Source organism: Agelaius phoeniceus, chromosome 17 (genome assembly GCF_051311805.1).
Source record: "Agelaius phoeniceus isolate bAgePho1 chromosome 17, bAgePho1.hap1, whole genome shotgun sequence".
Classification (NCBI taxonomy): domain Eukaryota; kingdom Metazoa; phylum Chordata; class Aves; order Passeriformes; family Icteridae; genus Agelaius; species Agelaius phoeniceus.
In genome coordinates this window covers 6,557,604-6,585,204 of record NC_135281.1, presented here as the reverse complement: position 1 = coordinate 6,585,204, position 27,601 = coordinate 6,557,604, and positions in this window count along the sequence as shown.

Genomic DNA, 27,601 nt, shown 5'->3' with positions numbered 1-27,601 from the left:
CTCAGAAAGAAATAGCAAGGCAGTCTCTTCACAAATAGAGATTTTTACAGCTCAAAGTAAACTCATATAATTGTATGTGCGAGATGGAATAAAGCAGTGCCACTCTTGGGTTCTTGAGCTTGGTTTTTGAAAAGGCAGCAGGCCAATATTTTGTCATCTCTAAATTCTTCCCATCCAGATAACAGGGACAAAAAAGGCAAAAGCAAAGATAAAGTGTTCACAACTCACAGACTGCTCCCACTGTACATTTTTCTCCTGTCTTTCCCAGAGGGCTTGAATTTTCTCAGTGACAGCCAGAGCAAGAAGTGCCAAGGAGAGTGAGCAGGACTGGGAGTGCTGCAAGGTCTACTTGTCATTCCTGGGGCAGACTCATTTCAAGGAGCAAGCTGACAAAGTTTAGCCTGATTTAGGTGGTCAAGAGGGATCTGGCTTAGCTTTGCAAGGCAGAAAAAGGGGATGCATTTCCCAGCATCAGGTTATGCAAACCACTGAGGTGGAGGTGGGAGGGGCAGGCTGGCTTGGAGTCATTTTGTATCTGCATGAAAATGGAATTCAAAACATTCCCTCTAGAGTGGTATCCAATACCAAAATTGGATTTGGGAACTCGGAGTACATGAATATTTGTGCTGTCAATAAGAGTTATCTGTATACAGAACCCTTTCCTTGTCTGCTTTCCCTACCATGCTTCCTTCTTAATTCATTTTCAGTCTTTAATGTACTGTTGTGTAGCATCCTCTCCCATTAGGCCCTGTAATGTGCTCCGATTGCCTTCAGCTTGACTGCACTTAATAGGCAGCGTAAATAGAACTTAGTGTAGCATGCACTAACATCTCTATCCATTGTCCAGAGATTAAATACATGCCACAAATGGTTTACGCATCATCAGCCTCCAGCCCTCGTTTCATAGCTCCCAACCAAAAGAGGATATTAAATTAATTTGCAGGTTGCTTTAGCAAGGCCTAACAAAAAGAGGAGGGGGGGAAAAAAAAATCCTGAGGGTCACTCTGCATATAATATCCATCAATCAAAAAAAGAGGGGTGGAAAATGATAATAGCAGGTCATTATAAGGGGACAGGTGCACACATATTTAGCTCGATGTCTAGTTCAGGTCAAAGCTTAATGGTGTTAACGGGGAGGAATGCAGGCTATGTGAGCAGTGTGGATGTGTGAGGAAGAGGCAAAAGGGCAGCTCTGTGACAGGACAGCACTGCCTCTTCCAGAGCTTCATGATTAACCCTTTACTCTGCCCTGGCAAGAGCTGTTCAGTAGCACTGAGCTTGTAAGAGGAAGGGATGGAGCAAAGCAGAGATCTCCAGCTCTTGTCCTGCAGCAGCTTGTGGCACTGAGAGTCAGCAAGGAGGCAGGATTGGGGTAGGGCAGTGAAAATGAAATTGCAGAGTGCCAGGGTTCAGGCTGCCAGGAACTGGATGTACTGTTCTCATGGGCAGGGGTTTTTCAAGCAGCAGGAAATGCAAATGCTCCTCATGGAAAGGCAGGAAGGAGATCTGTGTTCAGCAGGGAACGTGGGCTAACAGGGATGAACAATGATCTTCACAAGGGCCAGGACTGAGAGACCTGGAAAAACAATGGCAAGGCCACATCTCATCTACTGAAACAAGAGCTGTGACTAATGTAGGGAGATGTATTTAAAGTGAAGTGAGGCTGACAAGGCTGAGAGGATAGGACACAGTCCTTGACTTATTATTACGAAGGAAGGTGCTACATGGATGTGGGCTGCACACAGACATTGAGCCAACCCTTCTTGTCTGTGCTTTTAGCTCAGTGCCTGGGACAGACATGGAAAATGAGAAATCTTCAGTCACACTTGTGGGTTCCAATGAACAGCTGGGAAGACACACTTAGGTTTAAAGGACCAAGATGAAAATTAGGCTTTGTGGCTGTGGCAAGTAGTGTCACCCAGGTCTGCAAATCTTTTCTCTTTGTTTTAAGTTTGATAGCAATCCATGGAGGTGAAGGAAAATATCAGTGATTAGCACCATGTTTTAGATGCCAGCATCAGGGTTTTGCAAGGTCTTGTTAATGAATAATAAATCACTGTAGCACTTCTGGATGTGGCTCAGTGGCACGTTCCCTTGCTTTCTTTTGGACAAGTGTGTTTTCAGGTGCTGCATTCTGTAGTCTCCATGAGGAAATGATCCAAATCCTCCCCCAGGCCCACAATAACACACTTTGACTGACATGGATCGTTTTTCTGAGGCTCATAGTTAGTACCATCCATACCCTGAGAAGTGATATACTGGGAACTAGAATAATTAAGTAAGGAAATACCCTTTACCACAAGAGTTTAAATGCCCAAGTACTGCTGTCATAGAAATCATGAACTCACACTCTGTCAGCTGATATTTTAAATGCTGTTGCTCCATGCCAATTTTCCCAGGCTGGAGCCATGAAAGTGAAGAAAGGCAAAGCAACACTGCATGTTAGCAAGGGCTCAGCAGAAGTTATAAGAAAGAAATTTGCTAGTTAAGATATAAATAAGACGCCAATTTCAAGCTGTGTTTAAGGGTAGAAGACTGGTTTGAGTGCATTTGGGAAGGAAAAAAATACATGAAATAAATAACTTTTTTATAAAAAAGATTAGTTTTGGGAGCAGGAGGATCTGTTTGGGTAAGTGTTTGTTCTTGATGGAGTGGCCCACAGAAAAGCAGAGGTGCAATTTCCCCAAAGCCTTGGTGAGCTTTCCTGCCCCTTGGTCAGCCCAAGAACTGCTTTCAGATGGGGTGGTCTCTATTCTCTCATGCTCCATTTCCCCCCCCCATTTTCCCTCCATCTTGTTAGTAAACAGCAGAAGCTGCTTCTCTTGGGGCTGAATGGGTGGGGAAAGATCCGAATTTAATCCTGACCTGCCACAGAGCAACTTCAGCCAGCTCCTGCTCCAATTCTCAGCCCAAGCAGGTGCTCAATCCACGCGTTCCTGGGCCAGGGAAGGGAGAGGGAGGCAGAGGGAAGAGCCTGATGGGGCTGGGCTGTGCTCCACAACAATAGATGATCACTCTTAATTATGGCAGCCTGAATGAGCATCGCTCTGCCGGCCCCTTTCCTCCTGCTGCCTGATCAATACAGTCTTAATTGCCGAAGAAAGGCAGGATCCTACACAATCACAGCACAATGCTTTAATCACTTGGACGCTTAAAGTTAATTTCAGGCAGTTCATTTCTCATTGCCTCTCCCTCTGTCAGGCATGGCTGTTCTCCTCGCACACACAGGTGCACATGTGCTCGCAGCTAAAGGTGGGTTATCAATAGCTGTCAGTGAGATTATTTGAGCTAATTGAAAGTGTGGGAAATGTTATTATCATGCATAAGCTTAGAAGGGATTTTCTTTTTGAAGGGGAGTATGAGAAAAGCATTTATTAAGACACTTCTTGAGGGAAGAAATGAAATGCTCTTCTTTTCTGGGCCATCTCCTCTACTGCTTTCATGCTGACCTGCCCAGATACTCTGGGGATCCTTAGGTTGGTGGTCAGGTGATGCAGCAGCATTGGAAACTTATGAACAGCTGGAGTGGAAATTCACCCAATCCTCTCCAGCTTTCGGGGATCTTTGGGCTGTGTCTCTGCAGGATTGTTTTTGTGGCAGGCAGAGCGTGGCCACTCGAGAAGATGTTGTTGAGATCCAATGTGATCCTTGGCTTAAAATAAGGGTATATCTGGCCCACCATCTGCAGAATTTCTGCTGTTTCAGATGTGCAGGTTCTGCTTGGATCACATTTTATAGATGAGGGTCTGCTGCAGCACCTTAATCCAGTTTTGAATATTGTCCAACAGATCCAGCTGGAAGCCTTAGGTTTGGGGGCTGTGAGATGCTGCCCACAAGAGGGAAATTTGGGTGTTCCTTCCTCTTCAACACAGCTGAACATCACCACAGCAAAAGTACAGGCTTTTCAAAAGCCTCCTGTGATGCTGAGTGCAGTTTCTGACCTTCACTTTGAGACTCCAGCACCAAATCCTCTCCTTTTCTTCTTTCCCCCACCCAGCCAGAAATTAAGGTACCAAAGCCGACTGCTGGTTTTGTAAATTCTTTGAATGCTGCTGACTTAGAAAACCTAGATCAAGAAAACGTGGGTAGAAATGAGTTCTGACCCAGAGGAAGCTGGTCCAGTGAAGCTCTCAGGCATCACTTTGGTTTGTGAGTTCAGGCATCTTTTATCTTGGGTGACAATGAATCAGTCACAGACAGGGGCTGCCCCTTGCTGGCTGCCTGGGCTGCATTAAGGAGAATTCTCACCCTTACCTGGGCGCTGAGAGCTGGGAAATCTGATCTCACAGGACCCAGGACACCAAGGAATAGCTGAGAAATATCTGAGAAAACACTTGCTCTGCTTGTAGGATAAGGCAGCATGGGAGCCAGCGCCATACATGTAAAGGGCCTGATGAAAGGTGAACAGAGCTTTTCAGAGCTGTAAGAAAATCATCCTTGAGCAACAAAAATATTCTGTGAAGCCCATTGCTGATGGTGGGAGAGGGGATGGAAAGAAAAGTTGCTTGAAAATTTATCTCATAGCCATTTTAGTCACCTCCAGCTTTGTTCTATATTGGACTATTGCCTAGTGGGACAAAGCTTCTGGCTGGAGGCAGCCAGAAGTTTCTTCTGAATGCTGGTCAGATAAGAATGAAGTTTACAGGCTACACTGACATTTCCCCCCCTGCCCCCCCCAGAAAATAATTTCCAGTATAAAAATGGTATCCTGTGTTTTTGTTATTATTTTCTGGCTACTGCATATGTGAAATGCCAAACTCAGTTGCAGCTCTCTACATCCTGCAGATCATTTTTCCATGAAGAATAGCAGGCAATGTTAGAAATTTGATAAGAGTGGCTTTCTCCTTTGATGAGTTCCTGCCCAAAATCTTAGGCAGAAGATGAGGAATTCAGCATGAAGGATACAGACCAAGAGAAAGGACCTGACAGAAGCACAGTCACTCCCTTTGTTGCAATGCTTTAGGCTAACCATTATTCACAGCCCTTTCCTCATATTGCATCTTTCATGATTTGCTTAAGCGATTTTAAATTGCTTTTGTGATTTCATTTAGCAGAGACCACAATAAAAGTGACCCTTGAGTTTATGAAATGAAACAGCCTGCACAAAGGGACTGAGGGCCTCAGCAGTGTGTGGGGTGACAGGTTTCTGTGCTGCACGGGCTGGCTTTGCTGGGACAAAGGGATGATAAAGGGCTTGCAATGAAATGGTGCAAGCAAGGAACATTTCTGCCAGAGCAGCTGGTGTGAAACCAGTGCTGACCAGCCCTCTGCCTGTGCAAATGAACTTTGCCAGACTGCCCAGAGCATGCCCACCACCCAGATTTTTTTTGTTTAAAAATGAGATTTTGGGTTTTTTTTGTTTCCCCCTCAATGTTTTCCTTAACGAGGGAGGCAGCAGGCAAATCACTGAAGGTTTTTTTTTCTGCAGACCTCTTTAACAGGAGAGTTCATTTAGCAAAATGTCCAGGGCTCTGAGCTGATGGCCAGGAGGAAAGCTGATCTCACTTTCCAGATGCTGCCCAAGGTGTGCCTCCTGTACCTCACCCTGCCCTGAGGTGGTTTGGAGCAGTGCTAGGATCAGGTGTTTTGTGTAGCACTGCAAGTCAGGAGAAATCCTTGGGAATGGAAGGGATGGGGAGGTGGAAAGAGTTGGCATTGCTAAAAAAAAAACCAAACAAAAAAACCCCAATTCCTTTGTCCCTGCAAAATCTTCTCAGAGAAAGGCAAAAACTGTCTTTGGAGCAGCTAATTTTCCAGTCTCTCTCTATTTTTTTATTTTTTATTTTTTGTATCCAGTGCCCAGCTATTTGGGAAGTGATTTCCACCACCCTGCCTGTGCATCCCCAAACATGTTAGCCTGCTAGAATGATGCCTCTTGATAACACCATGCCCAGAAATACAGCTGAGCCTCTCCAGAGCTGAATGAGGCACAAAGGAAACAAGCATCAGCAAAGTTGGTGCATTTTTACACAGCTGCTTTGCTGGGCTGCTCTCTGCTGTGCCAAGGAGCAAATCAGCTCCTGGGAGCACTGCAAGGGAGCAATCCCAAACCTGACCTCTGATTTTTCCCTGGGATTGGCTTCTGCTATCTGAGACAAAAAGTTAAGCAGAACATAGAGAGGAAAAGATAAAAAAGTGACCTATTTTCATGCTGTTTGGCTGCTCTTTACTGGAGATGACAAGTGGTCTGGTGCTCTTAGATGACTCCCAGGGGGATGAAGGGCAGGATTTGAAGCAGGTTATTGGTGACACCTCATTTAGGGTATTACTCCCGCTTCCCTCCACCTTGCAGGGAAGTCTTTCTGGAAAGCCCTTGGGAAGAGGCTGCCTGCAGCTCCCCTGCTTGGTTCCCTGTGGTTCCCCTAGCCAGGCAAAGGCAGGATTTAGGTTTTATTCCAGCTGCAGAGCCCCCTGTGTTTTAGCAGAGCCAGAGGCTGTGCTGTCGTGCTGCAGCCTGCCTTGTTGCTGCTCTGAGCTTCTCTGGGGCTTCAGTATTTGCAAAAAGAAAAGCCTCCCTTCCTCTCTGCTCCCCAAGAAAAACAGTAAAAACAACCCCAGTAACCCCAGAGCAAACTTTTTTTAGAGGAAGGAAGGAGAAGGCAATGGGAAGCTGAGGCACTGGGGGAAATCTGATTTTGAGATTTTTGTCGCTGTGGTGGCACAATTTCCTCTGATGCAGCTGTGTAATGAGTTCACATCTGTTAATGCCACATGTTGCTCTGCCTTGCACAGATGCAAAGTCTCAATTTTTCTAATTAGCAACAACATGAAGTATATCTTAATTTTCTGTCCCCCTTCCCTCTAATAAATGTGATATTAACAAGGTTACATGCCTGCTTTCACGGGCTTTAATCAAATGAGGAGCGAGATTGGGTTAGATCACACTGTTCTTTTTAGGTGGGCTCTGCCCAGCCACAGAGCCATCAATTCATTACAATAAGCAGAAAGCACAGGACAGGGGATGGGGGCACACACCTCCCCCTTCTTGCAGCAGCTGTATCAGTCACAACCACTGTTACCTGTGCCTGTGATCCTTCAGCCCTCTCTGCACCACTCTGCATGTTTGTGTTGTACATTTAGCTTTGTTTTACAGTGTGAGTGCCCAGGAAGGCCTGCAACACCAGATCCAGCTGCATTCCTGCTCTGAGGGGATCGAGGACACAGCCCAGGCCCAGGCAGGACAGGAGCAGGAGATGCTGGAGCATCCCAAAGCCGTGAGAAACTGAATCTGCAGGGAGCAAAATGGGCAGCCGAGTGCCTCTTCATGCCCTGAAGTGCCCAGTGGCATCTCTGTGTGAGGCTGGGTGATTCCCTCAGTCCTGGCTGCAGAAATGCTCAGCTGGGGCTCTTGGGGACCCCGAGAGCCCAGGCTGGGGGGTTTTGCCTGTGGTCCCCATGGCAGTGATCAGAGCAGGACAGGGATTAGTGTGGATGGAGCTGTCCCTGAGCAGGACCCAGCCCTCTCTGGACAGCCTGCATTCATATTCCACCTGACTCTGCTGGGAGAAATCCGTGGGGACCCCCACAGCAATTACTTGTGTGATTTAATTGGCATTATCATTTTAGTGGCTTGACAGAGATAAATCGCCCTGTTGGGTAAGGCTGCTACTGTGACAGCAAAAGCAGAAGGAAAGACTTTGCTCTTCTCTCTGGAATAGGAGATGACTACCAGTGTATCTTAATAATTAGTGCTGTTATAATTAATCGGGCTATTTGAGAGTCAATCTAACAAACAAATGGAGGGCTTGATTGTTCAGTAATTGACAATTTGTTTCCAATATGGTATCACTTGTTTCTGCTTGTGCAAAGAAGGAAAAAGACACAAAACTGAGATTATTGGAGGGCTGGGGCTTGGCCACAGTGAGGACAAGTGACTGTGTGAGGAGGAAAGGAGTGTTCCCAGCCACTGAATGTCCCAGGGATCCATTTGTCCTGGAAATACACACACATAGATACACATGGAGTTATGATTCCTTCTGTTTCCCTGCTTTTCAAACAGTTGCAGCCAGCTGTCACTGCCTGTGTGGGCAGTTTTACAGAAAAGCAGAGTTTTCAGGCCTTGGCCTTTCCAGACAATTTTCACCCTGGTTATATTCCTGGATTGGCTCTGTCCTTGCCTTGTCTCAGTCTCCCCTTTCTCTCTGTGCCATGGGTGCTCTGGAACCTGCAGTAAGTTGCTTGTTGATGCTTTGGATGGAAGAACAATGTGTGGCCGTGGCAAAGAGTATGTGGATGGACCAGGCCCTGCAGCAATGGGGGGTTGCTCTCTGCAGTCACACCATACTGTGTGTGGTGCTCCCATTCCTGCCTCCAAAGAAGGCAAATACAATGAGAGGGTGGGCAAACAATTTTTTAAATTATAATTTCCATTATTTGAGGGAAGAAAGATATAGATATTTTGCTGGTAAAACATCTCTATGATGATATCTGGTTTTGAAAAGTGGTTAAGAGTCTTCTGTTCTCCAGGAGATTCTCTCCTGCTAACTGCATGAGACCTTCCTTCCCTCCTTCCTTCCTTCCTTCCTTCCTTCCTTCCTTCCTTCCTTCCTTCCTTCCTTCCTTCCTTCCTTCCTTCCTTCCTTCCTTCCTTCCTTCCTTCCTTCCTTCCTTCCTTCCTTCCTTCCTTCCTTCCTTCCTTCCTTCCTTCCTTCCTTCCTTCCTTCCTTCCTTCCTTCCTTCCTTCCTTCCTTCCTTCCTTCCTTCCTTCCTTCCTTCCTTCCTTCCTTCCTTCCTTCCTTCCTTCCTTCCTTCCTTCCTTCCTTCCTTCCTTCCTTCCTTCCTTCCTTCCTTCCTTCCTTCCTTCCTTCCTTCCTTCCTTCCTTCCTTCCTTCCTTCCTTCCTTCCTTCCTTCCTTCCTTCCTTCCTTCCTTCCTTCCTTCCTTCCTTCCTTCCTTCCTTCCTTCCTTCCTTCCTTCCTTCCTTCCTTCCTTCCTTCCTTCCTTCCTTCCTTCCTTCCTTCCTTCCTTCCTTCCTTCCTTCCTTCCTTCCTTCCTTCCTTCCTTCCTTCCTTCCTTCCCTCCCTCCCTCCCTCCCTCCCTCCCTTCTTTCCTTCTTTCCTTTCCTTCACATAAGACCAAATATATCTGAGTCCTCTATATCTCAGTGCTCCTGCAGCACATGCTCAACTCCCCTGGGCTTCTGAACTCCTGTTGGTGCTGGCCTGGAGGATGCTTTGTATCACAATTAAAAGGTAGCAATAATCATGGCTAGGAGGCCCTGCAGGGAGTTCCAAACTCTCACAGTTCTCTGGAATCGGCCTTGGACACCAGATGTGTATGGATGGATATCCATATAGTCTGGGGAATATAATTTTGGCCATGGCTTTTGCTCCCAGTACAGTTCCTCCCCATTGCAGCAGAATTGTTGCTGCACCCAGAGAGGCTGTGAACAGCTCTGTCAAGTGGCAGCGCTTCTCCCCCGACCCAGTTTAAATGAGATATGAATAATTGATTTGCCTCCTGAATAATTAATTGGATATTCAATAATGAAAGTAATTGTTTGGCTCATTCCCCCATTGATAATCAAGCTAATCTTCCCCTTCAATATGTGGGCCATACAGATATGTAAAGCAGTGAGACAGTTTATAGGCTGATAATGCAGCTAATGTGCTCGGTGCGGGGTCACCTTGTCCAAATATTCCAGCAGCTCCCAGGGCTGCTCTCCACTGGGTTATCCACTGCACAGCCAAGCTGTGTGCAGCAAGGGTTTGTTTTTTTCCTCCTCATTCTGATTGCTGAACATCTCCCACCAGGGAGGAGTCTTCCTTTACAGTTTAAACAGAAATTGTTAGACGCCACTCGCTCCAATTAAGGCTTCCAAGGAGGTTTGTTCTTCCTGCAGTCAATAGTGCAGGGATTAAAGACAGCAAGCAGTGCTCTGAACTCATGGGGCTGCTCTCTTCTAGAGGAATTAGAGCTCAACTCCACAGAGAGCCTCCAGAGCTTTTCTTTGCCACCAGCCCTTTAGAAATCAAAATCAAACCGAAACGTGTTAATGCTGATTTTGCAGCTGCTGCATTTGAGTTTGAGTTTCTAGTCCCAGGAAGCCTGGAAGTCTGAGCTGACACTGCTGTGGCACAGAGAAGATGTGCCCTTTGCAGAGGGGGTCAGCACTGACAGTGTGTAGTGGATGACAGTCCCAGGTTATCCCAGGAGCACTTTGGGGATCTCCACCTGAGGTGCCCCCATGCACTGGGCACTTCCCAGATCTGCTCTGAGACCTGGGGTTGAACCACAACATAGATCATAAAATCATGTGAGGAGATCCACATTGCTGGGCCTGAGTCAGATACTGAAGGGTTTCAAAAGTGGCATTTTCAAGCTGTAACCTCAGAAAGTGTTGCCTGCATCCCCTCATCACCAGACCTCTGATTCCTGCACATTCCTGTTGGGTCTCAGAAGGGCTTGAGGTCCTGGCAAGTAATGCAAGTCACAGAGTGTGGAAGACATTCCCAGGAGCTGCTGTCCCAAAGGTGCCAGTACTAACAGGTAAATAAATCCTCTGCCACTGTTGTAGGTTTGTCCTGGCAAAAAAGGGCATTCAGGAATCTATGAGCTCCATGGGTTTCATCTTGGGCTTGTTTCTAATGAAATTAAGGGCTGAAAAAAGCCTGTTCTCACCACATTGTGTGTTCAAAGTTCTGCATTAGTGACAGAGCTTATCAGCATCACTGGGGCAGGAAAGCATAAAAAGCATCCTGAGACACCATGCACGGGGAAGGTGAGGGCTGGGACAGGCTGGAGTGAGGGGGGAGAGGGAATTGTGCTGCTCTTGCCCCTGAGGTACCTCCTGGGGGCCCAGTCTCCCACCCTCCCTGGGCTCTGTCACTGATCTGTGCCCTGCAGAGGTGGGACTCTCAAATGGTCTCAGACTCTGCCCCAGGGTCTCCAGATGCTCTGAGTGGGGTTTCCTATGAGAGGCTTTTGCCCTAGCTGGGACGTGGCTAGAAGCTTTCAAGCATCTTTCATTGTGTCCTGAGCCCCTGCTCTGAAGGCAGAGTTCCACTGGGGTGGGCATTCTCAGCAAGAATTCCTTAAGAGTGGAACACAGGGGACTTATCTCATTGTACAAACCCACTGGAGGGCAGGAGATGAAGATGGCATTTGGGAATATCAAAGCAGTGCAGTTCCAGGATATTTTATTTTGCCATTAGGCTCAAACCTCCAGGACAGTGAGCAGGCCCTGAGGCAGGGAGAGCTACGTGTGACTGGTACATCTGACAGACTGAAGTTTCAGCCTCTGGGGCCCTCCTTCTCCTGGCAGCAGCACTGAGCAGAAGCAGTTACCTGGAGATTGAAGGACTATTATGAATGTGTATGTTGGAACCATTTAAAACAAGCAAGGAAAGCAGCAGAGTGTTCCTGGAGAAGGATCTATGTGACATGGCAGTGCAATCTGGGAAACACTCCCCTGCAAAAGCTACTTGAATTTAGATACTTTTTCATTTTAACCAGTTTAATTTCTTTATGAGGGCTTTCATTTGAAAAAGTGGCAGCACCGACAGGGCTTGGAATGATTCATCTTCAGCCAATTTACTCTGCAGCAGATTTATCATTTCATCAGTAATTTAAGCAGAGACACTTGATTGTGCACTCATTTATACAGCTCAGAGCTGCTTGGTTGTGTGTTACTTGTGGAAAGTGTGAGGACAGATAAATAGGGAAGGGGCAATGCCAGGAGTGCTCCTAAGAAACCTCTGCAAAGGTGACTGTGGAGAGGGGAAGTCCATCAGCTGAGTAAAACCAATAAAACCCAACTTCATGTGAAGCTTCTCATCACAGGCTAATTTAGTGTGGAGATGGCAGCACCACCCTTCTCTTGCCCTCCCTTCTGCAGGCTATTAAGGGGTTTGTGAGGGCTCCCAAGATCAAAGCTCCCTTGGTGATTTAATTGATGTGCAGCTGCTGCGGGGGCTCTGGGGAGGGAAGGGGAGCAGGGGGACACAGCACAGAAACAGTGCAGACACCCCCTGCCTCTGCCTGGCAATCCCAGTGTTATTTATGCACACACATAAAGGGTTCCATGCATCCCACTGAAATCTCCATTATTTGTCAGTGAGACCCCCCCTCCCACCTGCCTTAGCTAACATTTACAGTAAATCTGTTACACTGACCATTAAATCTGGAGCTGCCCTGAGCGATAGTTTCAATGGGTGTGTTGACAGCCTGAGTGTTAATAATGATGCAAACACTAACCTGTTTATTGATTTGCTTTTTGTACCCTTCATTCCAGCTCACTCCTTCTCACTCTCGGAGGAGAAATCCTAGAATTAGTAATCAGGTGACAGCTCAGAGCCCCCGTCTGTTCCCAGCAGTGTCATCCAGCCCAAACTCCCAGAGATAAATCACAGGTGCCTTATTCTGCCTCTGCCAGCCATTCAATATACTGTTACTCAATGCAAGATGTAGTATTTGTCATTGGTGCCAGCAGACAGGAGGGGAAAAAAAAAAAAAAAGAAACATTAACACAGACGTGAAAAGCTTTTAACTTTGACAAGAGAGGCATAGGGAAGTTTTACATTTAGCCCCTCCACGGAAGGCCAGTGCCCATCCATTAAAGCAGCTTGTCAGACAGTGGGTGGGGTGGAATGGAGCTGGGATCAGGAGGCTGAGAGCAAACCTGAGGTGCTCATGGTGCTTCCTCCTCCTGCTGCTGGGTGGATGCCTGCCTAGAGCACTCAGGAGCATGGAATTGGTGAAAGGCTTTTTGGGTTCCTACAGAAAATGTGTCTATTCATGAGCCTCCTTGAAGCTGAGACGTAGGGGGGTTTGCAGAGGGGGTGCAAACAGCAGTTTTGATTCATGCCCTGGGGGCTGGGAGCCTGCTCAGACTGTGGGGGACACAAGGTGAGCAGTGGCACAGCCCCAAAGCCCTGCTTGTCCTCTGCTGAGAAGCACCTCAGCCAGCTTATGTGCTTCTAAACCACTGGCCCCAAAACTCTCCCATCTGAGCTGCCTAGCAGGGTCCTCCAGGCTGTAAAGTGTGAGGAGCTTTGCAAGCAGAGCCTGAGCAGGAGGCAGGAGCTCACATCTGCAGGGATCAGCCCTACATCCAGCCAGGAGTGCAGGTGCTCTCCCTGGGACAGGCTCAGTGTGACACCAGCTCAGGCACCACGGCTGTGCTGATGAGCTGCACAGGCTTGTGGAAGGAAGCTGGAGCTGACTGAAATCCAGGCTTTGTGCTCCCATCTAGCAGTGCTTTTTCACCTGTGGTTTTTATGGTCAGGAGAGAAACCTGCCTGTAAATAGGCAGAATTTATAGACCCTGCAGGGGCTCTGATATATTCCCCAGGAGCTGCGGCCCCAAAGGCTTTCAGTGACATTTATAAGCTTCACTCAGTTGTCAGACCCCTTAGCTCCTCTTATTTCTGCTAAGTTTATAAGCTCTGAAAGAGCAGTGTGCAGTGTTTATTAACTGCACTGCAGAGCTGAAGAAAAGCAGCTGATCCAAAAGAAACACAATTCTACCTGTACCACTTAAACATGGTTCAAACCAAAGCTCCACGTTTTGTCTGTTTTATCCTGTCTTCTAATATACACCCATCACCAAGGAGTTTGATGTGTGTCATTATAGAAAATAAAATTACACCAGTGGTAAAAATCCTCATTGATGCCTTAATTCATTAGGAGAAACCAGAATGGAACATAACACCAACCACTAAAAGTGGGAGTTTGTCATAATACTAAATATTAGTATCTATGAGAATATATAACTGTGCCCATCAGGAGAAGATAAATCCAATGAAAATAAAATATGTTTTAAAAAATTGTATCATGCATGTTTCAATAGGACTAATATTTTTAATTAGGGTCCTTCAGCTCTGTGAAACATTGAGTTTCCCTGGGACAAGGGAACCTGTGGTGGCAGCCAGCAGTTTGGAAAAAAAAGTGTTTAGTGCTGTAGTACATGGAAGTAGCCTCAGGACAGCAGGATCAGCCACTGGTTTTGACATATATAAAATAACTGTGCTCAAATTATAAATCCCAGGGTATTTTAGACTACATGGTATGTCTGCAATGATTCTGAGGAAAACAGAGCTCTTTCCACAGTGGAATGGACATGCAGGTTTACTCCAGCTATTGGTGCAGAACAAAGCAGTGACAGATTCCTTGCCTTGGTTTCAATAAATCTAAAGGGTGAAATGCTGCCTACAAGATCAAACAAAGTTTAATTAAGGCTTTATTATTATTATTATTATTATTATTATTATTATTATTATTATTATTATTATTATTATTATTATTATTATTTTACTTAAGGACTCCCATGTAAGATTTCAGGACTCCTTTTTTAAACTTTTCAATATTTTGTTTTCAGTTTCTTTTCTTCCTAATAGGACAATATGCTAAATTTTGTTTATCATGTTTCCAAAACTGTAGAGTTGATCATATTTGGGCTGGGCAGTTGTGAAGGAAGATTTAACATTTCTGATTTAATGAAACATTTGGATGTGCTTGGACTCCACCTTTTGAATATGGATGAGAGTTAAAGTTGTTGACTTGGCTGACCAGTGTTTTCCCTGTAGGAGCTCAGGTTTGGAGTTCTCAGGTTGGTAACAAAAATCATGTGATTTTAACAGAACAGAGGCAAAGGAAGAAGAAACAGTGCAGAAGCTGGGGACTGGGAGGGATGATGAAATAACAGGGGTATTTGTAGACAGAACTACTAGAAGTGAGAAAAGCACAGAAATAAAAGCAAAGCCCAAGAGGAACAGAAAACACATGAAATTAGTGGAAAGGAGAACAAAGCCTCATCCTGTGAGACACAGGAGAAGGCCAGTCTTAAATAATTATAGCAACAGTTTGACTTTAAAATCAGGATGTATATTTGTCGTGGCTCCTCCAACAGTTCAAGTCTCTCCTCCTCCCTTTCTTTGCACAGATTTCCCCAGACAATTCACAGTCCTTTCCTTCCTTTATTTATGTGGTTTCATATTTCATGGCTTTTGGTTACTGTATTCCCATCATGATTTATGACCAAAGGGAAGAATTGCATCCAGGTGATGATCCAGTCCATTATCTCTGGGGAGATGCTGACCACTGTAGTGGAGCACAGAGACCTGTTGTACCACGTGATGGAGAACAAGCAGAAAAACAAGGCTTATGGGGGAAAAGCACTTTTTTTTTTTTTTAATTTGGATAGTTGGATACAAAGAAAAAAGAATCCTTTTTTCCTATTTTTCATCTTCCTTAATGGGATGTATTATTTAAAAAAAAATAGAGGAGACCAAATATATTCAATGTGCTAACACACAGCTGCCTAGGCTGAAATGACCCATTTTAAATGCATGATACAACAGGGTAAATCTGTCTTGATACCACCCTTGGCTGGGCTGGAATTTTTTCCTTCCACTTTTTCCTTCCAGTTTTCTGCTTTGCCATGAATAAATCAAGATTTCTTGGCCCTGCTCTGCACCTTCCCAGCTCTTGCAGGTCATTAATACCCAGACAGGGCTGTTAATCTCTTGGTGCCAAGGTGCATCAACCCACGGGCAGAGAGGGAGGCTGGGACACTGGTGGGACCCTGCCCTTGGTCACAGAGCAGGGGATGCACCCCAGGGCCACCCTCACTCCAGCAATGGCACCCTGAGGCCTGGCCTGCCCACCCTGCTCTGACAGCAGCTCTTGTTTTGGGGTGTGGACCTTGGGATAAATCTCAGTGTGAGGTGTCTCTGCTGTGCGCTTTCACTGCCTGTGCCCTATTTTAGCAGTGGCTTTGCCAAGGAATATCTCCTTCTCTGCTATTATTGAGGTCTTATTCCCACTTGGGTTTCTTATCCAATTCAGCCCTTCTATCCCTACTGGCATCTAGGAAAGGCTAGCACCCCTGCTTTATTTTTCAGGTCTCTTCCCATCAGTGAAGGGCAGCAACAAAGCCTGGCAATGAAAGGCAATTTCTCCTAACCCAGTGGGCGAGTGCAGTGTGCTAAGAGTGCTTTTAAACAAAAAAAATCCAATAACTTCCATATAAATTGTCCAGGAGAGAAAACTTTGTGTTTTTGACATTTGTAGCTGTTTCAGCATTTTTCTGTGCAAGATGAAAAACTTTTGCATTGAGCAAAACACAGATTTATGATCAATAAAGTGAAGTTTAACAGTTTATAGGGGCCATACATTCTTTTTTTAAAAATCTGATATTAAAAACTATTTTTTCCCTCCCAACCATGCGAGAAAGCCTCTGTGGTGTCAGAGTTTCAGCATAGTAAAGCAGAGCACTGAGGATAATCACTGCATGGGGTTTCCTGCAGGATGAGTTGCCACCCAAGCCACCCCTTTTTTGCCTTCATGGAGTCATGTACAATAGGACCCCCATGAGCACCTGAGTGTTGCTCCCTGTGCTTCAGAGAGTTTAGGAAGCCTTTTGCAGGTCCCTTTCTGGACCATAGAATAAACCCATTCCTAAAAAACTCTCTCACAAGGCTCTGCAAGCCCTCCCACAGGCAGAGCTGCTGCCAGACTGGTGTCCCACAGCTGCTTGGGAGGACTGGGTGTGTGTGAGATTCCATTGGCACTGCCCCATGTCAGGCTGGAACTGCTCAGGGAGTGCTGGGCTGGTTCTTCCCCTCTCTGCTCTGGTCTCCAGGGTGTGGAGCAGGCAAAGCTTCTGGTGTTGCCCTCTTACCTTTACTTCTCACCAGCAATGCTCACCTCCAAAAAAAAACATTCATGCAACAGAAGCACAGAATGGTTTGGTTGGAAGGGACCTTAAAGCTCACCCAGTTCCACCCCTGCCATGGGCAGGGACACCTTCCACCAGCCTGAGCTGCTCCAAGCCCTGTCCAGCCCGGCCTTGAACATTCCCAGGGCTGGGGCAGTCACATCTTCCCTGGGAAGCCTGAACCACCCTCACAGGGAAGAATTTATCCCTTATCTCGAATCTAAATCTACTCTCTTTGTCCCTTGTGCTTTCCATGATAACAAATGTGCCAGGTTCTGTTGCAGGGATGCTGAACATACTAGAAAACAGAAAAGACTCTTATTCTCCAATGAAAAGACCACTGCAATTGATTGTTTTATATATTCTACCAGAAAATCACATCCACAGGCTGCCTGATACAAGCTATTTGAACTTGGTTTTTGCATAAAAGTTAAGGTGTATTTTTGAGTATAAAATTATGGAGTATAGAGCCAATTTTGTTGCTATTAAAACCAACAAGGATGGTTAGATTTATTGTAGAGCTAGAGAGGTGAGATAGTTCTTGTTTTATGCTCCTGAATCCCTGATTATGTAGCCTCAGGGTTTCCTAAACCTAAAGAAATGTGGAAGTGCTTGTGTTGCCCTTATCTCTTCAAAGTGTTCCTCTCTGTAAAGGACTATCTCAACAGAAGATCTACAGTGAAAAAACAGGAAAGTGTCCATTACCTGAAGAAGGCAGGGATTTAGCCTTTTGTTGTGTTTGTTTTTTTTTTTTTCCTACAGAGCATCTGACTAAGCCAATAAATTTGTTGAGGAGTAAATTGGGCTAAATAATGCCCATGTTCTGCATGAAGGATGGTGTTGCTGCACAGCCACACTGACTGTGTCCCCTTCTTCCCATGATATGCCTTGAAATTTATCACCCATTTGTGAGCTTTTTGTGTAAATCCCCAGTGAATTGATGGGAGAAGGGAATCTGGCTGAGGTTTATACGGTGGGTCTTAAACCCTTAAACACTGGTGGCAGCACAGTTTCCATAAAGCTGGGCCTTGGGGAATTTATTTACACATGGGGAGCTGGGACATGTGGAAAATTGGACTGAAACAAGTGGGAGCTCAGAGCTGAGCAGTGGAACTTGGCTGCCACGATCTCTGTGGAGTGCACAGCCATTTTCACTTGATCAAATAAACTCAGTTCTTGGAAGATCTGAAAAGTGGCTGTTGGAGGTTTCTGTCTAAGAGAGCTTGCAAGTTTGTGCATTTCTTCTGAAGAGAAATTTACACTCAGAAAATGAAAGGATCTACAGAGAGATGTTTTCTGAAGCAAATACTGCCATTATGAGTGTCTTAAGCACTTGCAGTGAGTATCTGAGCTAAACAGCATCTCCTGACTGACAGAGCCGTCACCCGCTAAAAGCAACTGTTGTAGAATTATGACTAGAGCATATATAATGTTTGTGTTTAACAAGATGACAGAAATGCCACCTTAGTAAAAACTGATTATGGTTACAGCTGAACAATTCACATCATGCAAGATTTATAATATTAAGGTTATGCAATCATCTAATCGGAGAGACAAGCCTTGAGTAATAATATGAAATGCATGTACTTCAATCTGCAGCAGTGGATTCATTGCTGTTTTCTTATTAGCTCATGCCAGCATTAGGGCTGCATTATCCATTTCACCATAGTCTAATTCAGCATTTCCATCTGAAAACATATGCACAATAAGTGATCTATGCCAAACAGGGAAATGGAGACAAAGCCATTTGAGTGACTTCACGGCTATAAAAACATACATAATCTGTATGTCTTTCAGCAATTCTCAATACTTTTTACTACATTTCTTTGCATGAAAAGTTTTCCCAAAATAGAGGAAAAAATAGAAATTGCTCCTTCTCTTCCCTGGAGAACAATACTTTGGGGGTGGAACCAGAGTGGGAATCCAATCTGTGAATTTCTCATCTTGGAAGTGGGAATATCAGATCATCTTATTAGTGCTGTGCCAGCTCGCTGGGAAGTGGCTCAGGATAGGAGAGAATTACTTGAAATGTGCATCTTCCAGCCCAGATAAAATCGGTAATATTTATATGGAAAAGGAATCTCAGTTTTTTCTTAGAAGTGAGACATCTCAGATACTTTCTAAACATCAGATATTTTCATCCAACAAATAGCAGCACACACATACACACACACATATATGAAATATATGTATACTTAAACTCTAACTGGTAAAATACTGTACAGGGAAGTCACAGTGTACTTCAGGTTAAAAATATGCTATTTCAGGGCTGATGAGTTCAGGCATCGTATTTCAAAAGCACATATTATAAAAGTTGACAAGTGTTTATAATGCAATAATCAGACTAATTGACTGAGTTCCCTGATTAAAATGAGACTTTTCATGCAAAGCTCAGACTGAGATTCCCTCTGAGCTGAGTTAATTTTCCAGAGCCTGTGCAGACTTTGGTCCAGTGAGGCCCTGGGGTCTTGGGACATCAGGCAGTCCTGGGAGGATGGGGGATTTCACTGAACCAAAACTTTCTGGTACTTTGGTGTTCAGATCCCTGTACATGTGGGTGGATTCATTAGACTCCTGCAACAATCACAGTTCTCAGGGTTTAAAAAAAAAAAAAAAAAAGAGTATTTCAAAGGTAAACAGAAGGCATTTGTGTGCTGGGGTCTGATTTATTATACACACTATATATAGCTGTCATTAAATGAGCAGGCTAACGTGCAACTATTCATCATGGGGGGAAATGAACAGGCTATTCTCTTCTTGCCTGGAATTGTTCATATTTCTGGAAACTAAAAGCAGTGTCTAGGAAAGGAAAGAATGCTTAAAATGCTGTAAGATATTTGATTTATTCTCTTCAGGCATTGCCTCTCTCTCTTCTCCATGTCCCAGAGTATTATTCAAGTCAATCAATCTCAGAAACTATTTCTAGCAATCCCAATTTTCCCCCAAACTCCCTGCTAAAGACCTTAATCTGCCTCCTTTTGTTGTCATTGTCATTAAAATCGGCTCAAATCAGTCCACAGTTTTTGTTTTTATTTTGAAGGTGCATTTTGATCTAAAGAAAACAATTCATCTCCTCACTTGTGTTACCAGCAATTCATTTATGAGTCTGCATACGGTAAACTGCAATATCCTTTCGGGTGCCAGCTAAAGCAATTCTCAGCTTGCTGTTTAGTTACACAAGAAACAGAAAATAAGTGATGCTGCCTGACCAAAACAGCTCTCTGAGTGCTGATTCAGGGGTATTACTAGAAATATTCAGATTCTTCGTAGCAACAAATAATTGCTGAAGAAAACCAGGAATAAGTTTAATTAATTAATCAATATGATTTTGAACTATTTGGGGCTACAAAGTGACACATGATTTAAGGAACCAGGAGAAATGGCTAATGCAACCCAAAACTTGCAATCAAAATAGTTGTTTCAACAGAAAATTGGAATTTAGTTAGGTTATGTCTTTCATGACAAGCTCCCTTGCCACAGATGCATGGTTTTCCTCACCAAAGTATGCAATGCTTCTGGCTGAAATGAAATGAAATATTTCACTTTTCAGCAGAAAAAATGTTCAGTATGTTAAGCTGAAAACTCAACGTTTTCCAGGTCTTTTTGTAAGTCCCAGTTCCCAATTCTGGCTGTCAATTCACTTACCATTCAGTTGTGCAATTTAAATAAAATCCTCTCTGGAATGAGGCTGGGATCTGTGCTAACACTGCAGGGTTTACATGGGGCAGGATGAGGAGCCCCCAGCCCAGGGCAGCAGGGCAGGGTCCTCTAGGGCCTCACCCCATCCCAGCTTCTCCAGCAGCTCCAGGAGCAGCCAGGCCAGCCCAGCATGCAGAGTTGTGCTGATGAGGAGGATTTTTGGTGTCACCCAGCCAGCGAGAGCTGGGGGACATCACACTCCAAGCACTGGCGACCCCGTGAACGATCAATTCTGGTTTTTCCTGTCCTACACCCACCCTCAGCTTCAAGGCTTTGGGGTTGTTTTTGTCTTTTCCAGCTTGGGGAAGCTAAGGGAGAGGAAGGGGGGACAAGGAAACCCTCTGGAAGACAAAGTGGCCCCCCAGGGATGTCCATCCCAGGCAGGGGGATGAAAGGGCAGTTTGGATGGTGGACAATGGGGGTGTGTGGGTGTCTCTCATCAAACCCGCTGACACCCAGTGCTGAGCTGCACAAAATCCCCGAGGTCGGCAGGGATAAAAGGAGCCACAGCCCTCAGGGCTCTGCATTCTGCCCTGTGGGATGAGTTAAAGGCAGGTGAGGCACAGGCAGGAATAGCTTCCACCGCGGATTCGCAGAGTTCTGCTCCTGTTTCCTTCTTCTGTAGGTGAGGAAGGGTCTCAGGCACCACTTGGCATCAGCTCTTGTTCCTCCACCCAAACCTTTCCAGCCTCCCCTGAGTGCCCCTCAAAGAGAAATCTCTGCTGTGCCTTTTCTATAATGAAAAAATTTTAATTTGCTTGTTCTTAACAGTGCAAATTCTTTGTTTCACTCTCGTTTCATCAGGTGACTTAAAAACACACACCTGAACAGCTCAGCCTACACAGGCAAGGATACATGTGGACGAATGTGTGTGATTTAATTGCAATTAGGGCCTTTCCTGCAGCTCCACAGACCTTTCCTGGCTGCACATGCACATCCACACACACAAGCACATCCCAGAAAGGGCTCCAGAGGCTGACACCACAGTGGAATTGCTTATCGGCAACAAAAATCCAGACAAAAAATATCAAGGTGTTTTGTTCAGGGCTTGGGTTGGGAAAAGAAAAGGTCAGGATGCTGACTAACAGACTATTTTAGGACATAACTGATGCCATTAGAAGTGTGTTCCACCCTTCCCTATTCTATTCTCTCACCCACCCCCACTAAATACAAAATTACCTGCAATCCAATTAGTGCTGAGTGTGTACGAAGCAATCACATTTAATAAACAGAGCTGGTAGGTTTTAAAAAATAAAGCCTTGTCCATGACCTTTTCTTAATTTTGTTGGATGTAATCTGAAATTCTGCTCTATTTATTTACACTTGCAGTTTAATTAGGGCTGGTTGTTTTACCCCAGCTACCTGCTCTGAGGCACGTAGGGGAGCTCACACACTGACAGTGCTCCTGCACAGCTCCTCTGCTATCCCCAGGAGCTGCTGGGCTGAACTCCTGTCACACACACCCCCAGCAGATTAATAATGACAGACTCAGCGTGAGTGAGTGTGAATAAAATGCTCTGGTAACAAGTCAGGAGCATGGAGAGGGATTTGTATCTTTTAAATGGATTTGGGACAGCAGCGTGTAGTTTTCTCTCTTTTTTTTCTTTTTTTTTTTTTTTTCCCAGTTTCAGTTCTGATTTGCTCTTCTTCCACAACCATCACTTCATTCCATGGAGAGGTGCCACAGGATGCTCTCTACTTGCTATACAAAGAGGAGTGATCCCCTCTGAGCCCTCTTTTTAATTCTTTGAGAGTAGACAAAGCAGAAAAGAACTGACAGAAGCAGCATGAACAATAAGCTGTGTTTTCCAGAATCGATAGTGAAAACCAGGAAATTTTTGGCTGAGGCAAGGAAGAAAGAAGAGAGAAGAAAGAGGAAGATGAAGGAGGAGAAGGAGAAGGAGAAGGAGAAGGAGAAGGAGGAGAAGGAGAAGAAGGAGGAGGCTTTGAAGAGGGTTTTTTCTGGAGTCTTTAGGATGTGGAAGACAGAATTAAATATCAGCTTGAGAGATGCTGTCCAGTGGTTAAATCCATCCTGTTCCATCATGGAATAATGGATCATAGAATGATTTGGTTTGGTTTGGGCTGGGAGGCACCTTACAGGTCATCTTCTTCCAGGTGAAAATTTAGGTTTATCTCTGAGCAAATGAATTCTTTGTGGAGCACCAAATAAAACCAATGTCCCAAATGTCCTCCTTGCTTTCCCACATTGTAGTTCCAGGTTGTGCTGCTTTTGGCGGCAAAATTGGTGTAAGAAATCCTGACTACCTGTTTATTCACACATCACAGATTGCCTCTCCTTTCATCTGTCGGGGTAGAAAGACTCTCTCCCATCCACAAAAACCCACCAGGCACAGGTTGGCAAGGCTTGCTCAAACTGGCTGCTCTACCAGAGGCAGCACAGCACAGACCTGCCAGCTCCTCACCTCACATTGCCCAAGTTCCCATTTCACCAGAAATGCACCTGAAAGGGTTTGAAGTTTGCCTGCTGCTGCCTGACTGCAGCACTGGATTAACAAGTGAGGGGAGCACGTGGAACCAAGTTCAAGAGTTGGCAGATTCATTTGCATATGAGAGGCCAAAATAAGCAAATAAAAACTGCCACACAAAACGAACCAGAATTGGAATTGGCTAAACACTTCCCCGTGAAATGGATTTTCGAAGTGACTCTTGAACTCTTCAGTGGAAAGACAGATTCATTTTCAATGGAGTTTGATCTTGCTCTTCAGCTTCATTTGTAAGACCAATTACAGAGCATTTTGTACAACAATTACGGGCATTAAAACCACTCTGTTCCATTTGATGAATTTTAATAGTAATTGAACAGAAGAAGCCATCAACTGAAAGATTGTCCAATCAAGTATGCCCACATACTGAACTGTAATTTCCACTCCACAAATGTGTAATGCCATTTGAAACTACCAAAATGTCCTCTCCCCACCAACACCCAAGCAGATTTGAGGATTTGTTCCAAAACAACTTTATTCCCTGAGGCTCCAAGTACACAGAAAACACAGTGACCACAGTCCTGTGATAATTCCTGTATGCAGCTTTGTCCTGCAAAGCTCCCTGGAGCTCATTCTTGGACAGGCATTTGCAGGAGACTGGTGACCATAAATGTTTGTGGGTAGCACCCTACAAGTCACTGTACAAAGTCCCCCCTTTGTGAAGAAAGGCATTTTTGGAGTACATGCTCTGAGGAACTGTGTAAGATTAAGAGCTGGGTGGCTGCTTAGTGTGAGTGTAGGGAATGGAATCCATCCCCTGGACACTGGGTCTGGTATTTACATTTGAGCTGGGTTCAGCTTCTTCCCTTGAAAACAATGTGCAGAATGGTGGGCTGAAGAAATATAGGCCTGAAACAGATAATTTGGTTATGAGGAGAGGCCCCTCACAGCCACTAAAGAATAGATATTTGGGCTAGAAGAGTCCAGATGGTTTCCACAAGACCCAAACAGACTCTGACTTATGTTACAAGTCCAAAAGCCACAAAAGCAATGCAGTATGGCAGAGCAGAGGAGATCAAAGGCCTCACCAGTGTCCTGGGTCTCAGAAGAATGCTAATGCATTTCTTATTCTTTGTTGTGAACATTTTGTTGTTATTTTTTTCCTACTAAACCTGCCCTTTCTGTCTGAGGTTGGCCTGTGCCGCACTGAAAATTCCTTGAGGGAAGTTGTGTTCTTCGTTGGATTTGCTGTAAATTAGAAGAACAAAAGAACTATTTTGATGAACTTGCTCTCAATGGGATTTCCAGGCTCGCTTGGGAAACAAAAAGAGATTTTGATAGTTTAGATCAGTGGGAGATAAGTGTCCAACTGTCAGAGCCTTCCTTTGAAGTGGGTTTTCCCTTGCCAGTGCTCACTACAACTGTAAGTTCAATTTAAAGACAAAAGATGAAATCTTGGCCTTTCTGAAGTCAGTAAGAGTTTTATCACTGACAACTCAGAGGCCAGGATTTCACCCAAGATGTTTGTACAGGCACTAACTTTAGCATCTTGTTGAGAGCCACATGAAATATTTATGTTGAAGAGTCAAACTGTATTGTTTTCTTGCATCTCATTCTGGACACAAAAATGACCCCATCTCGCTGGAAAATCACCACTCTTTTATGAAAATTTTACAGTTTCAGTTGTGAGATGCCTTATCCTGGTGTGGTCAAACTGAGGGTTCCAATGTGTGATTTTAAAAGCAGTATTTCTTCATGCAATAGATCTGGGTTTTTTTTCCTGTTGGTTTTCATTTTGGTTTAGAACAGTTTAATAATGAAGTTTCCATGTGAACGGGAAGATCTGTTTTCTCCCCAACAAAAATTTCCATCCATGATTTCACGTATTTAAAAAATATTTGTCAAATCCTGCCTTTAATAGCCCAGAATACAGCTTCTCCTCAAAGTGCTGGAGGTTCCATATTTCTGTAAGTGGTGCCAGTCAATCAGTCAATGGGTGCAAAGTTTTACAGAAAAATCTCAGCTTTACTAAATGAACTGCAGAAATCCTCTGCCCAGTAACAAATCTATCCAAGCTTCTGAAATGCATGCAAACACAAACCTGGCATAAATCAATTTTTTTCAAGACTTCTTCCCTCTTTCCCCCCAGATAGAGACAAGATCCAAACAAGTGAAATCTGGGAAAAATACAAAGGGAATGGGGGCAGATAAATGCTGAGATACTCACAGGGATCCTTTTCAAAATAAACTGTGCAAATTAAAGGCCAGAGAATTTTTCCCTGCCTGTCTCTTGGTCCCCTCCCCCTTTCAAACATTGTCTCCTATTTCTTTCATTTTATGTATTTTAATGTTTCAGTCCCTGGCTGCTGCATTGAGTTTTTTCACCCTTCACACACCATCACATACTGCCTGCCTTTCTTTGACCACACTCCGTGTTGTAATAATAATAATAAAAAACTGGGCCTGATTTTAATTTGTGTAATGTTTTCGTTGAAAAAAATAAAAACTCTACAGCCTAATTAGGAAACCCGTTAAATGGCTGCAATTCAAATATAATTCTATTAAATTCTCCCTGTAAAGTTAATGTTACAGACTTTTTAACAGATGTTTTAATTAGACATTGTTATTAAAGGGAATACTGTAGAAATTAAAAGCAGGCCCTAAATGTGTTAACAAAGACACTTTTCTTGCATGGCATCGATGGTGGCAGAAACATTAGCAGAGAGATTTTGGCAGCAGGTCATGAAAAGGAAGAAAAAAACGAGATGTGTTAAAGGGAAGATGCACTGAGAGATATGCAGTGCTCAGCTACTCTGTGAGTTCATTTCACATCCAGCACCACCTCGGGCCATTGCCTGAGCTGGGATGAGGTGGGGAAGTGGCTTCAGCCCGGTGCTGGTGGCACCACATGAGCAGCACTGAGAGCAGGGCTTGGCTTGGGAGAAGCTTTCAGCTCCAAGGGTTTCCAAGGAAGCATCAGCCCTGCCGGTTTCTGAGGTTTCAGCTGCTGTCTCTGTGGTTTGGGGTGTTTTCTGATGGTGATGCTTGGAATTGAGCAGCACCACAGGGATTGTGGTTTTTGTAAGGTGGGTTTACTCTGAGCCCCTCGTGCTGCAGAGCCTGGCTGGGATGAAGGGTGTTGCTGGCTTGGAAATCAGGGGATAAAATAACCCTACAACTGTGTTTTTTTTGAAGAATGAAGAATGTTTAAGCACATTACAGAAGGACCCTGATGAGACATTTTCTGAGATTTATGATACTAGGATTGAATTGCAGGTGAAAAAGGTGACAAACTGGTCAGGTTTCACCCCAAGTCTCTTTTTGCTGGGGTTGTGAGCTGTGCAAGCCCAGTGGTCCCCACTTCTGCTCTGCCAGGCCACCAAAGAGCCCAAGGCCAACAAGAGCAGCCCCTTTCTTCACCTGATACTGATGGCTGCAGCAAGGCAGTGTCATTTCAGTGACACTAACCCAGCCACCAGGGCTCCCTGAGTGCCACCACTACTGCCAGAGCCCTTCAGAGAGTGACTCAAAGCCGACATTGGTGGATTTGATCAGCAAGAGAACACAGAGGATGAGATGCTTTTGTTGCAGAGCAGGATCAGCTTTACCTAAAACATTCAATAAACATGCACCATCTACTTCTGTTCTATTGTTTCATCTGCAGGCAGAAGAGCTGTGATTTTTTCCCTCAATGAGAGCAGCAACTTCTTCCCAAAACAGTAGGAGTAAAACTGATAATCACAGCTCTGAATGTTTTATCCCTGTCACTGAAATCTCTGTTATTGTTCACTCTGGGAAGAGGAATATGAGCCTGGGGAAAAAAGACGCCTGGAAAATCACGTTAAAGTGATGCTATCATTGATATTAGTGAAAAGTGTCAACTCTTGTTCCTTCTTCTACCTACAGATTTCATTCTTTTAGCCACATTACTCATTTATAGACTGGAGACAGGCCAGACCCAGAGCAGGACTTCCTCAGAGCTCAGTGGTGTTGAACCTGGCTGCTGGTACCTGCCAGTGACTCTGATGAGCATCTCTCTCAGAATCTGCACAGCTTTGCACATTCTCACTCTCATATATTTTCAAGCTTTGTTTACAATTTATTCTTCTTTGTTATCCCTTCCCTTTAGAGGCCTTTCACTTAAAAGCAGTGCAGGAACCAAATAATGCAGGTAATCAAATTTTAATGATCACCTGAGTCAAACAAACTGGAAAATCTTTCCTGTACAGCCATAAGGGTAAAAGAGAGAGGTGCAAAACCTCACCAACAGAGACAACTGGCTAATTAACTGAAATGAAACCAGTGTAAAAAACCAGAAACTAGAAAACAAATGGAAACCTGTACAGCAATTACTTCCAAAAAGGTAACATTTCACAATTAAAGCCATTCTAAGAACTTTAGTTAATTATGTAGGTTTTCTTTTCTCTCTCTTCCCCCTCCCTCTTCTTCTCTCTCTCTCTCTCTAGCTCACCCCTTTATTAAAGTCCATCAGGGCTCATGATGTGTGGGAAAAGTGCTAACATTTGCAAATTGCTGGTTTATGATAAATGAATTGTGGAAACTCAGCCCCTTGGTTGGGGCCTGGCTAGCGAGCAGAGCACCAGCATCTCCGGCTGCTGCAGCCCTGACCCTGACTTTACACCCATTGATCACAAGTGGTGCATAGCCATGACCACCAAATGCACACACTGGAGCTGGGGACTTGCTTTTCCCATAGTATTTCATCATTGTTCCACATCAGGGGCACCACAGTAACCTTTGGCACGCCATCCTGTAAGACTAATACCTGCAGGAGATTT